Below are 21,994 nucleotides of genomic sequence, written 5' to 3'. Positions count from 1 at the left end.
AGCAAGAGGTAGGATAATGGGGACCCAAGAAATTTTGATAAAAGGAATAAGTTACAGTCTTTTGCAGCACAGTAGGATGACTGTATTATACAATTTACTGTATGTTTATGAAGTACTAATAGAGGGTGTTGAACACAAAGAAGGTATAATAAAATGGAAATATGGAAATGCTATTTATCTTGATTTGATCATTAAACATCATATATATGAATATCCCAATAATTTATAAAACAAAGACATTAAACTGAGAAAGACACAGTGAGTGATCCAGATGAGGAGGAAGAATGAGGGGAATAACAGGAGGAGGAGAAAAAAATGAGAAGAATGCAGATATCAACTAATGACAATGAAATGAATAAGGCCTTTCGAATAGACGTTTAAGCACATAAAAGGGTTGCATTAATTATAGAGTGTAAATTTATAAATTTGCATTATTGACAGGTTTGTGTGTAGCCTCACGCGTTTATGTTGATTGCATGTATAAATACACATATTCAAATTTAAAAACAGAAACATGAATAAGATGTGTGAGACATAGCTATGTCTCTGTGTGGGTGTATACAGTACAGGAAAATCCATATATTTATACAAAAACCTTAAGATATGAATTTTCATAGTTGTGTAATTTATAACTGTTTTTCAAAATGGTATTTTGAATTTCTTTCCTTTCTATCCCTGCGTTTGACCTCAGAATTTCCAAAAAGGAAATACATATTTTTACAAGAGTCAAAAACTCTCATGAACTTTTACATTATTATTCTCTCGTTCCTTTTGAAATGACTGAATTAAACAGATGATTTTCAATCATGACAGGGATTTAGTCAAAGAATTTCCCTGCTGATGAAAGTGAAATATCATAGATTTCTTGAGGGGAAAACACTAAGGGAATCAATCAGACCTTTAAAATTTCCTTGCGTATATTGCTGGTTTTGATAACTGTAGGTCTTCTATATCATCCTTAGAAGTGCAGCCGCACAGCTGTGGAGTAAATGAAGAAGCACAGGGGAGGCCCCGGGGAACAACAACTCAGATGTTACAGCTGGAGGTTTGGGAGATAAAGCACTCATAAATCCACCTAACCAAAGGACCATACAGGATGTGAAAAATAATATACTTATAATCACTTTCTGAAATAAAGTAATGAGGAGAATTAAAAGGAAATTGTTTCTAAGAGGGAAAAAAAAAGACAAAGAGGAGACAGGGACACATATTAGGGAATGCAGAGATGGTTTCCTAGCTTTCCTGAACAATAAAGAATCATGTTGTATAAAATGTGTGTTTTAGCACCACATTTCCCAGAGTTAACCAATGTTGATAATTTAGTGACTTATTATTTCTAATGATACTTCTAAACTTTACCAATAGAACTATTATAATAACTAACATTTTAGCATTTTCTAGGTGCCAGGTATTTTACAAAATATGTAACATGAAACGCTTATCATGATTATCCTAACAACTCCTATGTCATAAAGGCCATTATTATTTCAATTTTATAGAGGAATAAATTAAACAACAGAAAAGTTAAACGAATTCTGCTATATCACATGACTAGAAAGAACAAGGATTTGAAAACAAGAATCTGACATCAAATGTCTCAGTCTTAACTATTAGAACAGGTGGTTAGCAAATCAATTTAACAAACAGATATCAAAAACTTGTATATACCCAGCACTGTTTTAGACACTGAGAATACCACACTGAATACAACAGGCAAAATTTTTTGTGTTCATGCCAATTGTGAATTAGTTGGGAAATTCCATCAACAGGATTAATAGAAATACTACATAATTATGTATTGGGAAATCTCAAAAAAAAAGAAACAGGAAAGTGGAAAAGAGCTAATTGAGGTTTAAGATATGCTTAAAGATAGGATAACCATGGAAGGCTTCACCAAGAAATTGAACCTTTTGTGGGGAGGAGGGTATTGGAGATTGAACTCAGCCGGGGGCTCTCAACCATTGAGAAACACCCCAGTCCTATTTTGTATTTTTATTTAGAAACAGGGTCTCACTGAGTTGCTTAGTGCCTCACTTTTGCTGAGGCTGGAATTAAACTTGCAATCCTGCTGCTCAGACTCTTGAGCCACTGGGATTATAGGTGTGCATCACCAGGCCCAGCCACCAAGAAAATGAGCTTTAAATAAATAGTTGTAAGAGTTTGAAAATGTGGTAAAGTGTTATAATGGGGAATATCATTTCAATAAAAGGAAATATAAGCAAATTCCCTAAGGTAGGACAGTTCCTCATATGTTTCAGTGATGTGGCAGGATGGTCAGCTTGGCTGCAATGGAAGAATAACAAGGAAAAGATAATAATAGGTCCTAAAGATGCAGCATGAATCTGGTCTTTGGTATGTTTGAAAGGATAGGGACATGATGGGAGGATCTGAGTGGAGAAGTGAAATGTTATGAATACCATTTTTGTCAGGATTACTCTGGTTAACAATTTTACTAGCTCTTTAGTTTCTTCTTACTACTTGGTACTTTGCAGTCTTCTCAACTTAATTGACTGTATGTTTTCACAGAAACTCATTCAGTGACAAGAAAGGTATGTATTCTTGTTTTCTATGGTTTTAAAATTGTTTTCCTCCTACTCTTGAACCTATTTTTTGGTTATTCAGAAAATTCAATGTGTAATAAAATATAGTTTATATATTTCATCTATTGTTGGGACCACCTCTTACACTTAATAACTTATACAGCTGAGTATCTTAAATTGTAACAAGAAATTTCTCCTGTGATTTAAATTATGCATCTATTTCTTTTTTAAAAGAATTAAAATTGAAAAGGAATAAAATAACTGTTGATGTATTTCAGATTATGAATAAGAATCAAATAATACAATGGGCAATTAGAAATTGTTTTAAGGATAAAAATATTTATTTCATTCAACATAAAGTCTGAAAACAGACCAGACAAGGGTTGTTAAACAATGCAGGGATCTATAACATTTTGATTTTGTGACTACCTTGTGATTTAAAAACAAAGAGGTGTAAAGCCTTCTGGTATATATTGGTATATATCCTGCCTTCAAGTATTAACACAGATTTCAAAGCAGAAAGGTCATATCTTTTTTTTCAGGGAGGAAGAATATATGCAGAAATCTCTCCAAAGATTGTCCATGTCTTCTTAGCTACACGCTCTTCACAAGCCCACCTTTAAAATAAATTTGCACAACTAAATAAATTAGCAAGATTGGACTAGACCACCTTCTCTATTCAGAGGGGAAATAATTTCCTTACCCTTTTTAATGAATCCTGCCTCTATTTACTGCAGTCCCCTAGTGCTAAGATGAGGACACCTAGACTTGATGGAGATGTCTGGGCTCTTGCTCTGAACCTACACTAACCCAATATGCAATGCCAGTTTCCTATTCAGAAGAGGAGTGCACCAAGTTCTGTTGATAAATAGAATTTGATTAATTTACTCACAACATGGCCTCATGGATCTCTGATCTACTCTACTTTTACTTACCTAGGTTCTGACTATAGAGCTGGAAAAGATGAAACCTAGCAATCTGACAGAAAACCACTTCAGTGTAGTTTTAATTTGCATTTCTCTAATTGCTGGAGATGCTGAACGTTTTTTCATATACTTGTGGACCATTTGTATTTCTTCTGTGAAGTGTATGTTCAGTTGCTTTGCTGATTTGTTGATTGGATTATTATTTTGTTTGCTGATATATATATATATATATATATATATATATCAGAGTTTAATGCTTGACATGCATGTAGCAAAGATTTTCTCCCATTCTGTAGGATCTCTCTTCACATTCTTGATTGTTTCCTTTGCCATGAAGAAGTTTTTAAGTTTGATATGATCGCATTTATTGATTCTTGATTTTACTTCTTATGCTTTAGGAATCTCATTGAGGAAGTCATTTCCTATGCCAACATGATGGAGTGTTGGGCATACATTTCTTCTGGTAGGTATTTTCCTGGTTGAATGCCTGAGTTTTTGATATACTTTGAGATGAGTTTTGTGCAGGTGAGAGATAGGGATAAATATTCATTCTGCTACATATGGATTTCTAGTTTTCCCAACACTATTTGTTGAAGACACTTTTTTCCAATGTATGTTTATGATGCCTTTGTCTAGTATGAGATAAGTGTATTTATGTGGGTTTGTCTCTGTGATTTCTATTCTATTCTATTGGTCTTTATGTCTGTTTTTGAATCAATAACATGCTGTTTTGGTGAGGATATGGAGGGGGTACTTTGCTGGTGGGGCTGCAAATTGGTGCAACCACTCTGGAAAGAAGTATGGAGATTTCTCAGACAATTTGGAATGGAACCATCATTTGACCTAGTTATTCCCCTCCTTAGTATATATCCAAAGAACTTAAAATCAGCATACTACAGTCATGCAGCCATATCAATGTTTATAGCAGCTCAATTCACAATAGCTAACCAACTTTGGTACTCTTCATCGGATGAATTGATAAAGAAAATATTGTATACATACACATGTAATATTACTAGTCATAAAAAGTGGCTTCATGACATTTGCTGGTAAATTGATGGATCTAGAGAACATCGTGCTAAGTGAAATAAGCCAATTCCAAAAAACCAAAGGTTAGATGTTCTCTCTGATATGTGGCTACTAACACAACAAAGAGGTAGGTGGGAGGAAAAGAATAGCAGTTCAGTAGATCAGATAAAGTGGAACGGAGGGAAGGTAGTAGGGACAGATAAGGACAATGGAATGAATCTGACTTAACTTTCCTGTGTACATATATAATTACACCACAGTAAATCTCCACATCATTTACAACCACAAGATTGGGATTCTAATTAAAATAAGATGTACTCCATGTTTGTATAAATAATAAAAATATATTCTACTGTCATGTATAACTAAAAAGAAAGAAAAGAAAACCACTTCTGCCTCATGACTCAGAATAAGTGTTGTTTATATATTTTAAAGTGAAATGTTTCTATTGCCCCTTGCACAAAAATAGTGTTCTAAGAATATTTATATAGAAAATCTCATTTAAATGTTTGTGAAAAGACCAAGGCTCTGCTAACACTGGATATTTTTAAGACCGGGGAGAATCTTTTAACAACAACTATTTTACCTGATTTTTTTTATGTACATGTGTGTTTTTAACAAAAATGAGAATTAAAGTGTTGAAATAAATTGAAAATATGTCAAGATATTTGAGATGCAACTAAAGTGAAAATGAGAATAACATTTATATGACTATAGGCCTGCAATATAAAAGGGAAACCGTCTCAAATCAATAGTCAAGATTGAAAGTTATAGGAAACTAGGAATAAAGGAGACCTTTCTCAGCTTGAAAAAGAACTTCCAAAAAACTTGCAGCAACTTTATGTTTAATTTTTATAAGTCTTAATGCCTCTACTGTAAGGTTGGGAACAAGCTGTTTATGGATAATCTATGTATGTTTTCAGGTAAATACCTGTACGACTCTTACTGTTTTCTAAATGGGATTTTATTTAATTGTTGAGTACTGAAAGTTTTTCATATACTAGAAAAATGCAAACATGCTTGATGGATTTAATCAATATCAATTTTCTGGTTTTGATAGCCAACTATGATCATGCAAAATTTATTTTTACTTTAGAATTTATTTTAGAACTGCATATCAATCTATGATTATCTTAAAATAAACAGTTAAAAAGTTTATAAGGAAAAACGTGAGTAGTTTTTTTGTTTTATATTTTATTTTTTAGTTTTAGGTGGACACAATATCTTTATTTTTATTTTTATGTGGTGCTGAGGATGAAAACAACACTTCATGAATGCTAGGCAAGCACTCTACCACTGAACCTCAACCTCAACCTAAAATTTGAGTAGTTTTAATACTTTAAAAACTTTTAGTACCTTTAAAAAGAAAAGAATAGAATCAGTGAGGTGATTTGAGCATACATAATTCTCTATTATGCATCTTTACACTGATCTTAAATCTCTAATATTTGAAGAGTTAAAAAACAAACTATATTTAATTTAAACAAATATTTTATTTCATCAATGAAGAATATAATTTGACTGAAGTGATTTTTGTGTGTGTATGAAGTATTTTAAATCTTATTCACCAGAAGATGACAATTTTGTTTTTAAGAGGTCCATCTAGATGTACCTTAAGCAAATTGCAGACATGTGAAACTCCCCCTAATTGAATTGGCTCATTATGATTTTATTATGCAAGTTTAATTCATGCCCAGTGACATTTAGTATAATGCTCATTTTTTCAATTGGTAAATTGTTTATCCTCGCCCAAGAGTTTACCATAATAAACTTAACAAAAATCATTACTTAAAACAGTTGCTTGTTTGTGAGGACTGCATTATATTTGCCATTTTATATTCACAAATGTCATGATGCTGGCCATAGCGATTTTTTCAATAGAAAATATATCTCTTAAATACTGTATTAAACACAACCATATATAGCTTCTTTAATTTAACTACTAGCTATATGCAGTTCTGTTTATTGTGTAAGCATTCAGTATATAACTGTACTCAATTATATTACCAAGGGCAATAGAAATTGCACTTAGGAAACACATGCTAAATATTGTCTCTATTATCTTTTCATTCAAAGTCAGGTGAAAGACAACCAAAAAATCATTAAAATTTACTTAAGTGCACTCAAAGTGCACAATAATTTTTAGAGGGGTTAGAGTTGTAGCTCAGTGGTAAAGCATACACCAAGCCTCGCCTGGTTCCCTCCCCAGTACTAATAGTAGTATTAGTACAATGCTATGAGAATGAAAATATAAATGCATTATTGGTTAAATCACTAAAGAGCATTGTCGTGGTGATAATTTTGTGACGTAGAAAACAGTATAGGTATTGGAAACTCAGTTATTTAATTTATCGTTAACCCTATTTCTGAAGATCACATCTATGCATCAGACCACTAGGATGCATGAGCATTCTCCTGTTGCAGTTGTCCATTGTTTCTGGGAAAGTGAAGTCTCACCAAAGAATCCAGATATCTAATTGGATCTAATTTTTTTTTCTACAAAAAAGCAAACACATGAGGCTGGGATTGTGGCTCAGTGGAAGAGCACTTGCCTCATACATATGAGGCACTGGGTTCAATCCTTAGCACCATATGAAAATAAATAAATAAAATGAAGGCATTGTGTTTATCTACAACTAAAAAAAATTTTTTTAAAAGAAAACACGTATTATATAAATTTGAGATACCAATAGACTTCCAAGTAACCTTCCACACATCAAAACCTTTTGAACACCCACACTGATTTGTCAGGCATAAAGTGATAACTAGACATACATTTTCAAGATAATTTGATGATGACAGCTTGGTACTGCATTTCCTGTGTTGAAAATTCCCCGCCCAGTTTTGACTTCTTGACCATAAGTCTGCAATTTCACCAGCATTAGTATTAACAAAGAAGAGTCCAGGTTCTAAGTGTGCACTCCTATACATGTTACAAATCATTCTCCATTCTCCTTATGATATTCTTACCTCATCAAGCTGTGTCCCTTTTTTAAATTTCTTCCTTTTGTCTGTGCTCTGAATGTTTTTCCAACACAAACCAAATGTAAGCACTTCTGCTTTGGAAAGATTGTATAATAAGGAATCTTTATCCTGCACTTCTTTCAGTAATTTCATCCTGGCAGAAATCTACATAATAGTGTTGACAAAAGACGAAAGGAAATGGAGCATACTAATGCACATATTTTAAATAAGAAATTCTTCTAAATTCCTGTTTTATGACACATCAGTATTATATCAATCTCTAATAGATTCAATTTATCATTAACCCTATTTCTGAATATCAAATCTATGCATCACACCACTAGGATGCATGAGCATTCTCCTGTTGCAGTTGTTTATTGTTTCTGGGAAAGTGAAGTCTCACCAAAGAATCCAGATACCTAATTGCACCCAATTTTTCCTCAAAGGTATAAGATTCTATTTTTTTTTCTACATAAAACAAACACTGTAGAAAAAAATAAAATTTAATTTAATTTAAATTTTAAATAAATTTTAATTTTTTTTACATTTCAAGTATATGTAATCTCTTCATATATTTATAACATCACCAGTATGCATAATCAAGTGTCTCTTTTGTGCCAGAAACCATATACATATATATATATATTTTTTTTCATTCAAAGTCAGGTGAAAGACAACCAAAAAATCATTTACTTAAAATATATACATATGTATGTACTGGGGATTCAACTCAGGAGCACTCAACCACAGAGCCACATCCCCAGCCCTATTTTGTATTTTAGATAGAGACAGGGTTTCACCAAGTTGCTAAGCACTTTACCATAGCTGAGGCTGTCTTTGAACTTATGATCCTCCTGTCTCAGCCTCCAGAACCTCTGGGATTAAAGGTGTGTGCCAGTGCACCCAGCAGAAATCATATTTTTTTAATTAGAGTTTTATAATCATACATAGTAGTTGGGTTCATCTCAACAAACTCATACGTGCATGAAAATTGATTTCAATTTATGATTTCCCCTCTTTCCCTACCCCTTTTAACTCCTGTCTTCCCTCCCCTCTCACAGTTTTCTTCCTCCACTAGACTTCCTTTTGTTTGTCTATTAATTTATATTGGATATTGCAGGAACTTATTAAAGGAAACTTTAGAGCCTTCTAAAACTGAAACACAAAACTATTTTAACCTACATTAAATAAAATATAATTTTAGAGACAGTAATATTAACAAGATAATTGACATGGGACTTTGGAGAGTACGAGTACAGTGACTAAACTAAAAGTTTGTATTGAACAAATAAAATAATATAAAATATTAAATTTCTATCATAAAATAGGACAGTAATATTAGAGGCATATCTTAAAGTATAAATCCTAAACACTTAAATTTGTTAAAACAATTTTTTTCTAGGCAAGTATTATGGTACAGGACTGTAATATCAGATACTAGGGAGACTGAGGCAGGAGGATGACAATTCCAGCTAGCCTGGGCAGCTCAGTGACATTCAGTCCCAAAATAAAAATTAAAAAAGGCTGAGGATGTGGCTCAGTGGTAGAGCACCCTTAGGATCACTCTCCAGTGCTGGAAAAAAAAATAGTTTTTCTTCCAAACTTCTTTATTTATGTCAAGAATATATGCCACTAATATATCCATGTAAAATGATTTTAGATGGCCATGTGCAGATCATAAATTTATCAATCCTTTTTTCAGCTTTCTTCTTTCTGAATTTTTCTTCTTCCTTTGTTGAGACGGTCATAACCTCAGGTCACCATTAAAACCCTGACAACCATCCTGGAGTTCTGAGGTCAAGCTGTTAAAGCAGTTTTTCTAGCTACAGCATTTGCCTATTGGCAGACTCCCCAGGAAGCTATGCTGGCAGATTTTAAATTGCCCTTGGGCCTGTCATATAATTTATCTTCTAGAAGCCTAGATTAACAGCTGTTCTCTTTGCTTCCACATACTTTTCTTTTACTCTTTATTCCCCCTCCCCCATGTTTCTTATAGTTATGTAGAGAACCATGCAATCACCTTCAATAGCAAGGACTCTCATCACTGTGATAACCCAAGATGATCAATCTTCTAATTTGATTTACTAACCAAAGTGTGCTCCCCAACCGAATCACTCTTCTTTTCCTAAAATGCATCTACCCCCCTCAAAAAATTAAAATAATAATATTTATTATGGAATTCATTTAAATTTCCCTAGTTTTATGCAATATTTCAATGTAAAACTTATAGAACATAATTTGTGCCCTTTAACATAGCTATTTAATCACTTTTTGAATGTTATTGGGATATAATTACAATTTTTAATTTACTGTGTTTACTTCAAAAAGAGTAAATAATCTCAGTTTTTGAAAATATTTTCATAAGAAATATTATCTAGGGTTAGGCAACTAAATTTTTCATAGAAATGATAATAAATACATATCATTTGCTAATACATTAACTTGCATAAACATGGCACAATGTGTACTAAAATAGGAATCTTTGAATTAATTCCGTATGTTGAGAGCATTTGTAAACTACTCGTTTGAATATGAAAATGAAAGTGATTCATAAAAATCTGAAAATTCAGTGTAATTCCAATTCCATCTCATATTGTCCTGAACTTGAGATGCTAATTTTTTTGGGGGGTATTATTTTGTTTCTATGCTAGCAGCCCCCAGGCTTTTCTTTAGCAACTCAGGTGTGTGAAAGGAATCCTATAGCAGGTAAGGATGGCTGCTACTCATGCATCTTAACTATTTTTTTCATTGAATTACCATTATAGGATTTTTAATTCAGAATTAATAATTACATATGTTTATGGAGTATGATATGATGTTTCAGTGTTACATGTACATTATGGAATAATCCAATCTGAATTACTAATATAATCATCACCTCAAATACTTGTCTTTTTTTGTACTGAGACTATTCAAAATTCACTCACAGGCTATAACTTTGAAACATTTTATATATGGAATTTTTCCATTTAAAAGAGTTCATATTATTGTTCTTATATTTTAAACAAGCACAAACCAGAAAATCATGGAGATAGAGAAAAAATGTAGTATTCCTGAAATCTTGGACAGTAATTGGCAACTTGATGTCCATAACTCCTGAGTATTTTATTGTGTATTTCTTATTTTTAAAAGGATGTTTTCTTATATAATCACAGGAGGAATAGTTTAATAAGGACATTCTTACTGATACATGAAACTATAGTCTAATATTTAGATTCAATTCCATCTCCCTAATTGCCCCACTAATGTCTTTTATAGGGAATTCATTCATTTCACAATCCTCTCTTTAATCTCCATTCTGGAACATTTTTGTGACCTTTCTTTGACTTTCTGGGGCTTAATACTTTTGAAAATTATATCCTAGTTATTTAGAGAATGTTCCTAAATATAAATTTGTCTGATGTCCCCTTTTGATGAGATTCAGGCTACACCTCTTGACAAGAGTACTACAGGAGCCAGGCATGCAGTTCACTGCAAGCTCTCAAGTACCACACCATTTCCATCATTTCTGTTATTGGTGATGTTCCCTTAATCGTTTGAATAAGGTAGTGACTGATAGGGCTCTATCCTGTGGAGATACTATTGCTCCTCTGTAAATGCGTTTTAGATACAATTTGAAGATGCATAGTATTATTACTCAATTTTTAATTAATTAATTTAGTTTATTTGCTCAAATCTGTATTATAGGTGATCAGTGATCCCTGTTTGATTAGGACAGAGGGGTCTCTCAGCCCTCCCAACTTGAAGTGATAAAACTGGAAAAGGACCACATTTACATACATATACAGATATCTATATCAACCAATGTTTCCATTTAGGTTCTGTAAATATATAAAAATGAAATGAGTGGAATTTATGGCAAGTGTATGCTTTATATCTTAGAATTCTATATATTTTCCCACCTATTTTAAAGTAAACTTTAAAATTTTTATTTTTCAGTGGTTCTATACTATTTTGCCACTATTTTTTTAAAAAAGAATATAGATATAGTAGTTGTTTTAAACACCTTTTCTTCTAATTATATAATCCATGTGTCTGTATCAATTTTGATATTTATTTTATTAAAATCATGGGTTATATCACTTGTTTTTTTACATACCTGCCAGTTATAAACAAGATGTCAAGGAGTATGGATTTTCCTTATGGGAGCTGGATATTCCAACATGCTCTAAATATTCGTGAGTTTGGGGACATTATTAATATATTTGGAAATAGCTTAGTATTTTCATGTCTTGCTTTAATCTGTTAGGTTGGGCCAGCATATTATTTTGTCTATGACTTGTTTGTCCTCATATCTGAGACAAGGGTCATCAGAGGGCTGTAGTTAAAGTCTCAAGAAATCTGAGGTTTTCCACTCTGAGTTCTGTGAAAAGACAATAATATTGGTAATTGGTAAACTGGGAATTATTTTTCCTTTAATTCTTTCAGGTCATCATTATTATCCCATTATCTGAAAATAAGTTTACTTCAATTTCATTCTTAAATTATAATTTTGGGTGGGGTTGTAGCTCAGTAGAAGAGCCTAGCTTATGACTGGGTTTGATTGTCAGCATCACAGTTAAATAAATAAAATACAGATCCATCAACAGCTAAAAAAACTATTTTAAAAATATAATTTTAACGAATTATAAATTTATATTTTTTAAGAACATAAAGCTATTGTGTTACCTATTTAATACCCAACAAAAAGTAAATTATGATTATTCTTATATTTATGTAATTTATTCTCTTTATAATTTTTTTTATTGTTCTTTAGTTTTTATGGTAATGTATTTAGTCATGATTTTCATCAAAACTATCCTCTTTGGGTTTTCTGTTTTCAGAGGATTTGAAAAAGATTGAAATTTTCAGCCCTACCTCACCCCCAAATTCCAGGGATGGAAGAGAGGCTCAAGATTAAGTAGAGCATTAAAAGCCTATGATTTAGTCAGACATACCTTCTTAAAGCAGCTTCCATACAAACCCACAGGACTGGGTTCACTCTAAGAGAGAAGAGATTTGCACTCTTGCTATTCCAGTTTAACACTGTGCTGAAGGTTTAGCTAAGGTAATTAGGCAAGAAAATATATTAGGCAATTAGGCAAGACAGACTGGAAAGGAATAAGTAAAACTATTATTTTTATGGATGGCATATTTTATATGGATAATCCTAAGACAACAGCAGAAAAAAAGTGATATGAGACATACCCTGAAAATGAAAAAAATTGAAAGAAAAAAGAGAGAGAGACATAAATCAATGAAAAGGTGTCCCATTTTTATAGTTTGAAGACTTAATATTGTATAGATGGCATTTCTCCACAGTTTGTCAGATTCAACATACTATCTATTGAAATGTTTGAGACTGCAATTGTTAACAATATGATTTCAAAAATTTATGCAAAGAACAAAAATTGCCAAAATAACCTTGAATGAGAAAAATAAACTTGGAGAAAGATAATGGGCATGAGATTTTTCTGGAAGGTAATAAAGTGTTCTTGAATTACCTCGTAGTTATGGTTACACAAAGCTGTAAATGCAGCAACAACCATGCATCCTATACTCAAATGAATGTTATGAGTGTGTGAAATGAGTATCAATAAAGATGTCATTAAGAAAAAATAATACATTATTGAGATGAACAGAATGCACTGAAATTGTCTTTGTTTACATAGTATGATTTTGGGGTGATTCATCTAAGGTGCTGCATATTTTAATAGCATATTCCTTGTCATTGCTGGGTAATACTTCATGGAATGGAAGTAATAGATTCTTTTTTCTCTAGAGAAACAATTAAATTTTAATTAAACATTTGAATATAGGAGAAGACATTTTGGTGGTTCTCCAACCATGTGAGCTGATCTTTAAGACTATCTGGATACCTTGGTGGGAATACCACATCAGAGCTTCAAGCTCTTTGACTAGATTTTGGTAGCATTGGTAAACTAAAATTTAAGACATCTTCATCAAGTCTTTTCTTGAAGACTCATAGGATTGACTAAGAATAGATAGTCAATCAGAAAGGCATCAATAATAATACCTGCATGTATTTTTATCTATTGAAATCCATTCCAAGTTTACAATTAATATAAAAATGAGTCATCTAAATAGCAACAGATTAACAGTTCAGAAACACAGTCCAGAAGATAACGTATCATGTTTGTGATATTGTTCCTGGAACATCAAGAGTACAAATATTCACACAAAATGTACAGACAAAACTCTGAGCAAAAATATGTATGGTAATCTCATCAAGCAGAAGACCAGATGTGTTCTGATAGGAATGAATGTCACACACACACACAGACACACACACACACACACAGACAGACACACACACACACACACACATGTGCATATTGTATATGGTGCAAATATTATTACTGATGCCTTTCTTAGTCAATCATATAAGAGTCTTCAAGAAAAGATTTGATGAAGATGCCTTAAATTTTAGTTTACTATTGATATCAAAATCTAGTCAAAGAGCTTAAAGCTCTGATGTGGTATTCCCATCAAGGTATCCAGACAATCTTAATCACATATACACATACATATGTGTGTGTGTGTGTGTGTGTTTACTCTTCCCCTCACCCCCTTTTTATAAGGCATCTGGGTGAGTTTTACTTTGGAGCTATTATAAATAAAATAAAGCTATAAGTTTTTGTGAACAGAAATATCCATTTCTTGGGCATAAAAGTTCAGGAGGAAAATTACAGTGTTATTGGGTAACTACATGATAAATTGTTTAAGAAACTGCTTAGCTCCTATAGACACTACACTATTTTATATCTCCACTAACAATGCATGAATTATTCATTTTCTCCACATCATAGCCCTCATTGATGTTGACACTGTTTTTTATAATCCATTCTGATAAATGTGTCATGATATACTGGTATGATTTTAATTTACATTTTCCTATTGGGTAACAATGTACTTATTCACCATGGAATAAAATATTTGGTGAAATGTCTATTTGTATTTTTGTATATTTTCTAATTGTATTTTTTAAATATTAAATTTTCATAATTCTTTACATTTTCTAGATGCCAGACATTTGTAAGATATATTTTTTGTAAATATATTCTCCCATTTGATACCTTATTTTTTCTCCTCTTATCAGGGTATTGAACAGAAAAATAAATAATTTCAATGAAATCAAATTTGAAGCATTTTTTGTTTAGATATCATGTATTTATGTGAACTCTAAGTAAATTCTTTACCTAGCCCTCAGTTCAAATAATCTCCTAGATTCTTTTTCCTTAACATTTTGTAATTACACATTTTACATCTAACTCCAAATAAAATGTTTAAGTTGAAAGGTATGTAGTTTGTTTGCCTTGGTTTGCTTTTTAAAACCGTTGAATGGTCAAAAATAAATTTGTACATTTTTATGGATCTGTATTGAGATTCTTTATTCATGGACCTGTGTGTCTAACCTCTTCGAATATCACAGATTATTGATTACTATAATTATATAATACATCTTAAAATTAAATGGTAATATCTACAGAAATATTTTTTCCAAATGTATATTATATAATCAATCTCCTGTGCCATTTCATATAAATCTTATGAATAAATTTTAAGGGAACACACATCTTTACTATATAGAATTATTTCAATCTATAAACATTGTATGCCTCTGTATTTATTTAAATCTTTGTTATATTTTTTCTCAGTATTTTAGTTTTGGCATTGAAAAAGGCTCCATTCTTTCAGATGTACATATAAATATTTCATTTTTATACATTACAAATAATAAATATTACAATTTTAATTTTATTGTTCACATGTTCATTGTTACTTCATAGAGCAAGTAAATTGTAAGTTCTTTATGGGCTTGGTGAACTCATATATTAGACTTAAGAGGGTTTTTTTCTGAGAATCTTTAAATTTTCTCTATTGACAATTATGTTCTCTTCAAATAGGAAATATTTTTATTCACATGTTTTATTAATCTGTAGATCTTTTATTTATTTTTCTTCCTCATTGCACTAGACATGACTGACAGCACTAATAAGAATAGAGTGAGAGTGGTGGTTAGTAAACATATTAGTTTACTCCTACTCCGAGCTAGAAAGCATTGTTTGTTGTTTTGTTTTTTTACTATTAATAATGATATCCAAATGTTTTGTATGTGTAGTGTTTTTTTCAATTTGAGGATATCCCTCTATATATGCATTATCTGTCAGTTTTTATCATGAATGGATACTAAACTTTGTCAATATTTTTCCGTATCTCATGATATACTCATGTGCTTTCACTTTCTTAACTAATTAGTATTGCATATTACATTGATTGATTTTCAAATATGGAACTATCTTTAATAACTAGAGTTAACCCCATTTGTGTTATAACGTATAATGATTTTTATGTTTTTTCCATTTAATTTGGTAATATTTTGTTACTATTTGTGTCTAATAGTTTGTGTCTGTATTCACAAGGAATATTCTTCTACAGTAATCTATTTTTTTAATCTTCTTTGGCTTTGATGTCAGGTTAACACTGGTCTCGTGGAATTCATTTGGAGGGATTTCCCCATCTTAGATTGTGAAGATTTAGTATTCTTTTTTAAAAACTTTTGGTAAAATTCTCACACCAAAGTATCTGGGCCTGAAGATCTGTGGGAGTTTTAAAATTATAAGTTTAATTTTCTTATTAGTTATATAGCTATTCATGTCATCTAATAATGGAGAGTTGTGCTTCACAAAGAATTGGTTTTCTTTTCAACTTGAGTTAAATTTATGAGTGTAGATTTGATCAAAATATTGCCCTATTATTCTTTTGATGTCTGTAACATCTGTCATGGCACCATTAGGTGCATTTCTGATATAGTTTATTTGTGTCTTTCTCTTGTCAATCTTGCTAGATGTTTTTTAAATTTTATTGAACTTTGAAGGGGATCGATCATTGTTTTCATCCTCTGATTTTTCTCTACTATCTTTCTGTTTTAAGTTCATCAATTTCTGCTCTTTATTATCACCTTCCTTATGCTTCTGTTGGTTTTATTTTATTCTTTTTTAAACAAGGTCTTTAGATAGGAGCTTAGATTATGCATTTGAGAACTTTATGTAAGCCATTAGTACAGTAACATTTCCTTTCAGCATTATTTTAGATTTGTCCATCCAACTTCAACGTGTTGAATTTTCACTTTCATTCAATTTTATGTATTTTTTCTACTTCCTCATAACTTCCTTTTTAACCCATGCTCGTTGTTTAGTTGCCAGATATTTGTAGATTATCTTATTATTCTATTATTGGCTTCTACTTTGATTTTACTAATGTAAAACCCTGTTTATATGATTCAATTATTTTAAAAATTTTAAGCTTTTATTGTTAATTAATAACTGAGATCTATTCTTGGTAAATGTTCAATGGTCACCTAAAATGGTGTGTTCTGCTGTTGTTGGGAGAAGTGGTCTCTCAATGTGGATGAGATCCTGCTATTTGATGACTCTGTTGAGTTCTTCTCTGTGAAGTTCTATCAATCAGTGGGAGACAGACGCTATTGAGCGGATAATATTGAACATGACTGTGTATTTTTCAGATATTCCCTGCAGTTCTATGAGCTTGTGCTTACCGTGTTTGTCGGCTTTGTACAAACACATTTGAGATTGCTATGTTTCACCTTTATGTGAATTCCCTCTCAGCCTGTGTTAATGTTCTTTACTATGAAGTCTAATTTATCCTCTCAGTGTTCCCAAGTGGTTGTTTTCTGTAGTTTACAGAGTTGGTCTACTGTTAGGTTTACAGGACTTCACTCAGCTCGAATTAGTAGGTATAAAGTCAAAACATTTTCAAGCCGTTCCTTCATTATCATTTTTCAATCACTGCTCTCTTTCTTTATTTCCCCAATGTTCTAATGACATGAATGTTGGATCTTTATTATCCCATGGGTCTCTGAGTACCTGTTCATAATTGTTCAGTCTCCCTTCTCCTTTTTGATGTTACATACTTTCTATTATTCTATCTTCAATTTTGTATATTCTTTCCCCTGCCTCCTCAGATTCTGTTGGGTCTATTTATTGAGTTTTTCATTCCAGTTATTATATTATTCAGTTATCACATATACTCATTAGATTCTTTATAGGGTCCATACTTTGATATTTCCTTTTCTTTCCCAAGACCTTCTTTTTTTACTTATTTATTTATCTCAAGTTTTTATGTAATAGCTCATTATAGCATTTTCAAGATGGTTGCCTTAAAATGTTGTCCAACACTTCTAACATCACAGAGGAGGAATGTACCCAAAATGACCACCACTGACACCATGATAGTGGTGGACTCATTACTGGTGAGGGTGGTACAAGTCCTGATACTTTTCTAGGCTTCTTCTGATTTCACCCCCCAGCAGTAGGAGGAGAACTGTACTACTTTGCTAGGACTGACAAACTCAATTGCTTAATCAACAGAAATTTATTTTCTTACCTTTCTGGTGATTGAAAGTCTGAGATCAGTGCCAGCAGGGCTGGTGTCTCCTGAGGCCTCTCTCCTTGACTTGCAGGTGACTACATTCTCACTGTGTCCTTACATGGCCTTCTCTTTATAAGTGTGTCCTTGGTGTCTTTCCATTTTCTTATAAAGAAATCAATCATATTAGGGCTCTATCTTTGTGACTTCATTTAACTTCAATTATCTCTTTATAGACTTTATCTCCAAATATAGCTACATTACGGGTTGGGGTTTCAACTTATGAATTTGGGAAAGACAACCCAGTCCATAAGGAGATGCTTAGTATTGGCCATGGGAGGGGGAAGTCTAGGTTTCCTGCAGGTTCTCTACTCACATTGTGGAGTGATGACCCAGTTGCTGATATATTTCATCATGCAGTTGAAAGTTCCTGCTCCTACTTCTTCTTTGATATCCCAGCAGCCTGCTAAGGGTGAAAGGTTAGAATCCTCACCCAGTCTGTTCTATGTTGTTTGATTGGAATACAACAGTTATTGTCAAAGGTTTTCTGCCTTGGTAGACATCTTTCCTGGTCCTTTGACTAGTGAGAGCAGGGATTTTGTTCCTCTTATCTTGCCTTCAATTGATATTCTTATGTTGTCTGTGTGTCTGCTCTAATTCTGAGATATAGGAGGCAAAGAGAAAACCCAGTGAATTCACCACTGTCATTTCCTGTGTTCTGATGTGCTTAGTTGGTCTGTGTTGTCTCCACCTTTCATATTTTGTTTTTTTCTTTGTGTATAATCTCAGAGTTTTAGTTGTGGATAGTAAATTAAATATAAAATGAGGAACAATTTCCTCTCTATTTTTCTAGAAACGTAACCTTCCCTCAGTATTTAAGTATATTAAAACCAACTTTTTGTTCATTATATCTAATTTAATATTGTTATTAACAGAAAACCAGTATCTCATTACCATTTGGAATTCGTAAAAACTTTCAGAATATAAACATTTTTTAAGAAATTTATTTGTGATTGAGAAGATTGATTATTTACTAGCTGTCATATGTACAAATCTTTCTACATATAAATTAGAAAAATTTTGTTATCTGGTTTGTTGAAATTATCTATATTTTGGAAAAATTTTAAATTTGTCATTCCTTCTGGAAATTAAAATATACTTGCTTTAATAACTTTTTAAAATTTGCCTAGTAGAATGTTGTATGACAATATCCTGTTTAGATTCAGGTTGATTTTTTTATTATTGTAATTTTGTTCTTGAATTTTTCCTTACACATTTCAAACTTTCACTGTTAGGGTTTGTTTTAATATTTAGTTTTAGTTGTAGTTGGACACAATACCTTCATTTCACTTATTTATTTTTATGTGGTGCTGAGATTGAAACCAGGGTCTCCTGCCTGCAAGGTGAGCACTCTTCCGCTGACCCACAACCCAGACCCTCATTGTTAGGTTAAAAAAAAATCTTAGCTTTTATCTTGAGTTTTGAAACATTTTTCTTCTTATTGTTCTATAGTATATAATACTATTTTCCCCATTAGTATTTTATTTGAATTTATAGGTTTTTTATAGCAATATTTTTTTTTACAAATTTTTCTCAGTTAGTGTTCACTACATATTTAGTCATTTATTTCTGGCTATCTGCATCATTTAGTTTTATTCTATCTCTTGAACTTTTAATTTTATTTGTTTTTGTACATTTTTTTAGATTAATTTAGGTTACATTTAAACTGAATTGCACCATGATTTTCATGTTTTCTATTTCTTAAAAAGTATCTTTATATTTCTCATTTCTGGCCTTCCATTCATGTCATGATATATTTTTCTTTTGATAGATAGTGGAGCAATGGTCCAGTCCACTTCACCTATTGAATACAGATAGCTCTGAGGCTTATTTTCAAAAAGGTTATGTTTTCCTTTTCCTTTTCTCCCTCTCTCTATCCCTAACGTGGAGGCAGGGAACAAGATCACCTTGAGTTATCTCTAACCATAAGGAAACAGATGTCTGCCAGAGGATATAAGAAGTGAATATCTCCTAAATTGACAAGTGAATCCTAACCACCGGGGTACCCTGGGACCCCCCACCACCACCACCAGAGCACACCTAAAATGCAACCCTTGAAGAGTTCCTTAAAACCCCCCAGTTCCTCTTGATGGGCAGAATCACAGCCTCTAGGACAGGAGTCCCTTATGTTTTTCCTTTCCTAGCAAAGCAATAACATTTCTTTTTCCTTTTTCTCAAGATCATGTCTTCATTATTAAATTGGCATTAATTGGCACTGGGGATAAGGACTGAACCTTTGGTTCCAATAGTTTTTCTTTCACTTTTTAATGATTAAATTCTAACACTGTATATTATTCTTAAAGTGACTGAAGTTTTTAAGTATATCTATCATTATTACAAAAAAGACAATGGCCTTGGTACACTTAAACTACTCATTAAAATAGTAGTTCCCATATTCTATGTTTGAGCCCATGATTTTCTTGCTAGCTCTTAAACCTAAAATAATTTTGCATAATCTCAATTTTTATGGGAAGTATTAATTTATATTCTTAACTGATTTATTTTTCAGACTTATTTATGAAAGCCCAAACACCATTTTAATCTGAAGCTTAGCTTGGGTCCTTTGTCACACATGGAACTAAATGCATCTTGTTCCACTTGAACAGTGGATATCTGGCCTCTGTTGGATTTAGTCCTAGAATGCAGTAAAGCTGAAAATGGTATAAAACAGACTACTACCCACCTCTTCAAAGATGTATTCTGACTTATTCTCTGGTTTGGTTTCTTGTTTGTATCTCTTCTTTCAGAATTTGGCTTTGTGTTATCATCATCTTTGCAATTTTATTCTTTTCTGTCATTGACCTGTGATTAATGAGGTTCTTTCTGAAAGTACAATGCAATCTAAGGAAAACTGAAGATTTTTGTTCTTACTATGCCAACTTTTTCATTTAACCAATGCTTCTTCATCTATTTGTTAAAATTCAGTAGATTTGAATGAGTCTAGGATTCCAATAAGATCTCAGGTGGTACCTATGCTATTGGTTCATGGTCCTCACTAACAACTATAAATGCATCCATACCTTTTTTTCACAGTTATGAGATTGGGAGTCACAATATTCTACTTACTTTATCCAAGTTTGACCCAGAATTCACTATAAAGTTCTCTTTCTCTGGAACTACTCAAGGTTTTCAGTCTCTTTAGGAATGTTGAATGGGTTTCTGTTTATCCAAAACAAATTTTGATAAAATTGATGTCGAGTGTATTTTCATTTCTGTTCTTTGCAATTCAAACCAAATCAACTTTACTGTATGACAAAATGTCATACTATTTTTAACTGTCTTCATAATTTATCTCAGATAATCAATTGGAAATTGGAGGTTGGAATAAAAGACTGCCCTAGTTTGTGGCCCAGACATATTATCTAACAAATCAGTTCTATTTCTCAGAGGTTTACTTTACAAAAGTAGCTTTAGTATCAATGAAGCCTTATTTGAGGCTAAAAGTATATTTCTGTCTACTTAATTCCTATTATTTAAAAAAATTACACGTAAAAATAACTAACTCTAAAATTAGCGGAATTTTGAATAATTTGTATGTTCTAACTTTCAATAATAATGATTTTTGATGTTTTAATTCACATACAATCATGAAAATTATTTGTTTTAAAACAAAAGCCACCCTCACTGTCTTATGAATACCAAATAAGAGGATTTTCAGTTTGGGTCACTTACCTGATATCATAGACATTATTTAATTAATAATCTTTGCATTTGTCTTAATTTTGCATGTGGGTGGGGAGATAATAAATATAATGTTGTTATTAGAACAAGTATATTTTAATTATCAGAAGGAATGGTAAACATATTGGAAACAAGAAAGTTGCAATTGCTTACTTTTTGTGCAGATTGCATCCTGGAAACAAAAATGCCTTCAATTTTTTCACTAAATGATAAGCTTACATCATGAGTTTATAACCAAAAAATACATATTTACTTAATTCCTGAGACAACAATTTTTAGTGCACTCTATTTTCCTACTAGGAAAAGTCAGATTTTTCCTGAGGAATGATATTTTACATAACCAGATGGCCTTGAAGAAGTCCACCAATGTCATTTGGAGACAAAAGCAACTCTTCCTTCAGCATT

The sequence above is a fragment of the Ictidomys tridecemlineatus genome, chromosome 2 (genome assembly GCF_052094955.1).
Source record: "Ictidomys tridecemlineatus isolate mIctTri1 chromosome 2, mIctTri1.hap1, whole genome shotgun sequence".
NCBI lineage: Eukaryota > Metazoa > Chordata > Mammalia > Rodentia > Sciuridae > Ictidomys > Ictidomys tridecemlineatus.
Note: the sequence above shows the minus strand (reverse complement) of the source record.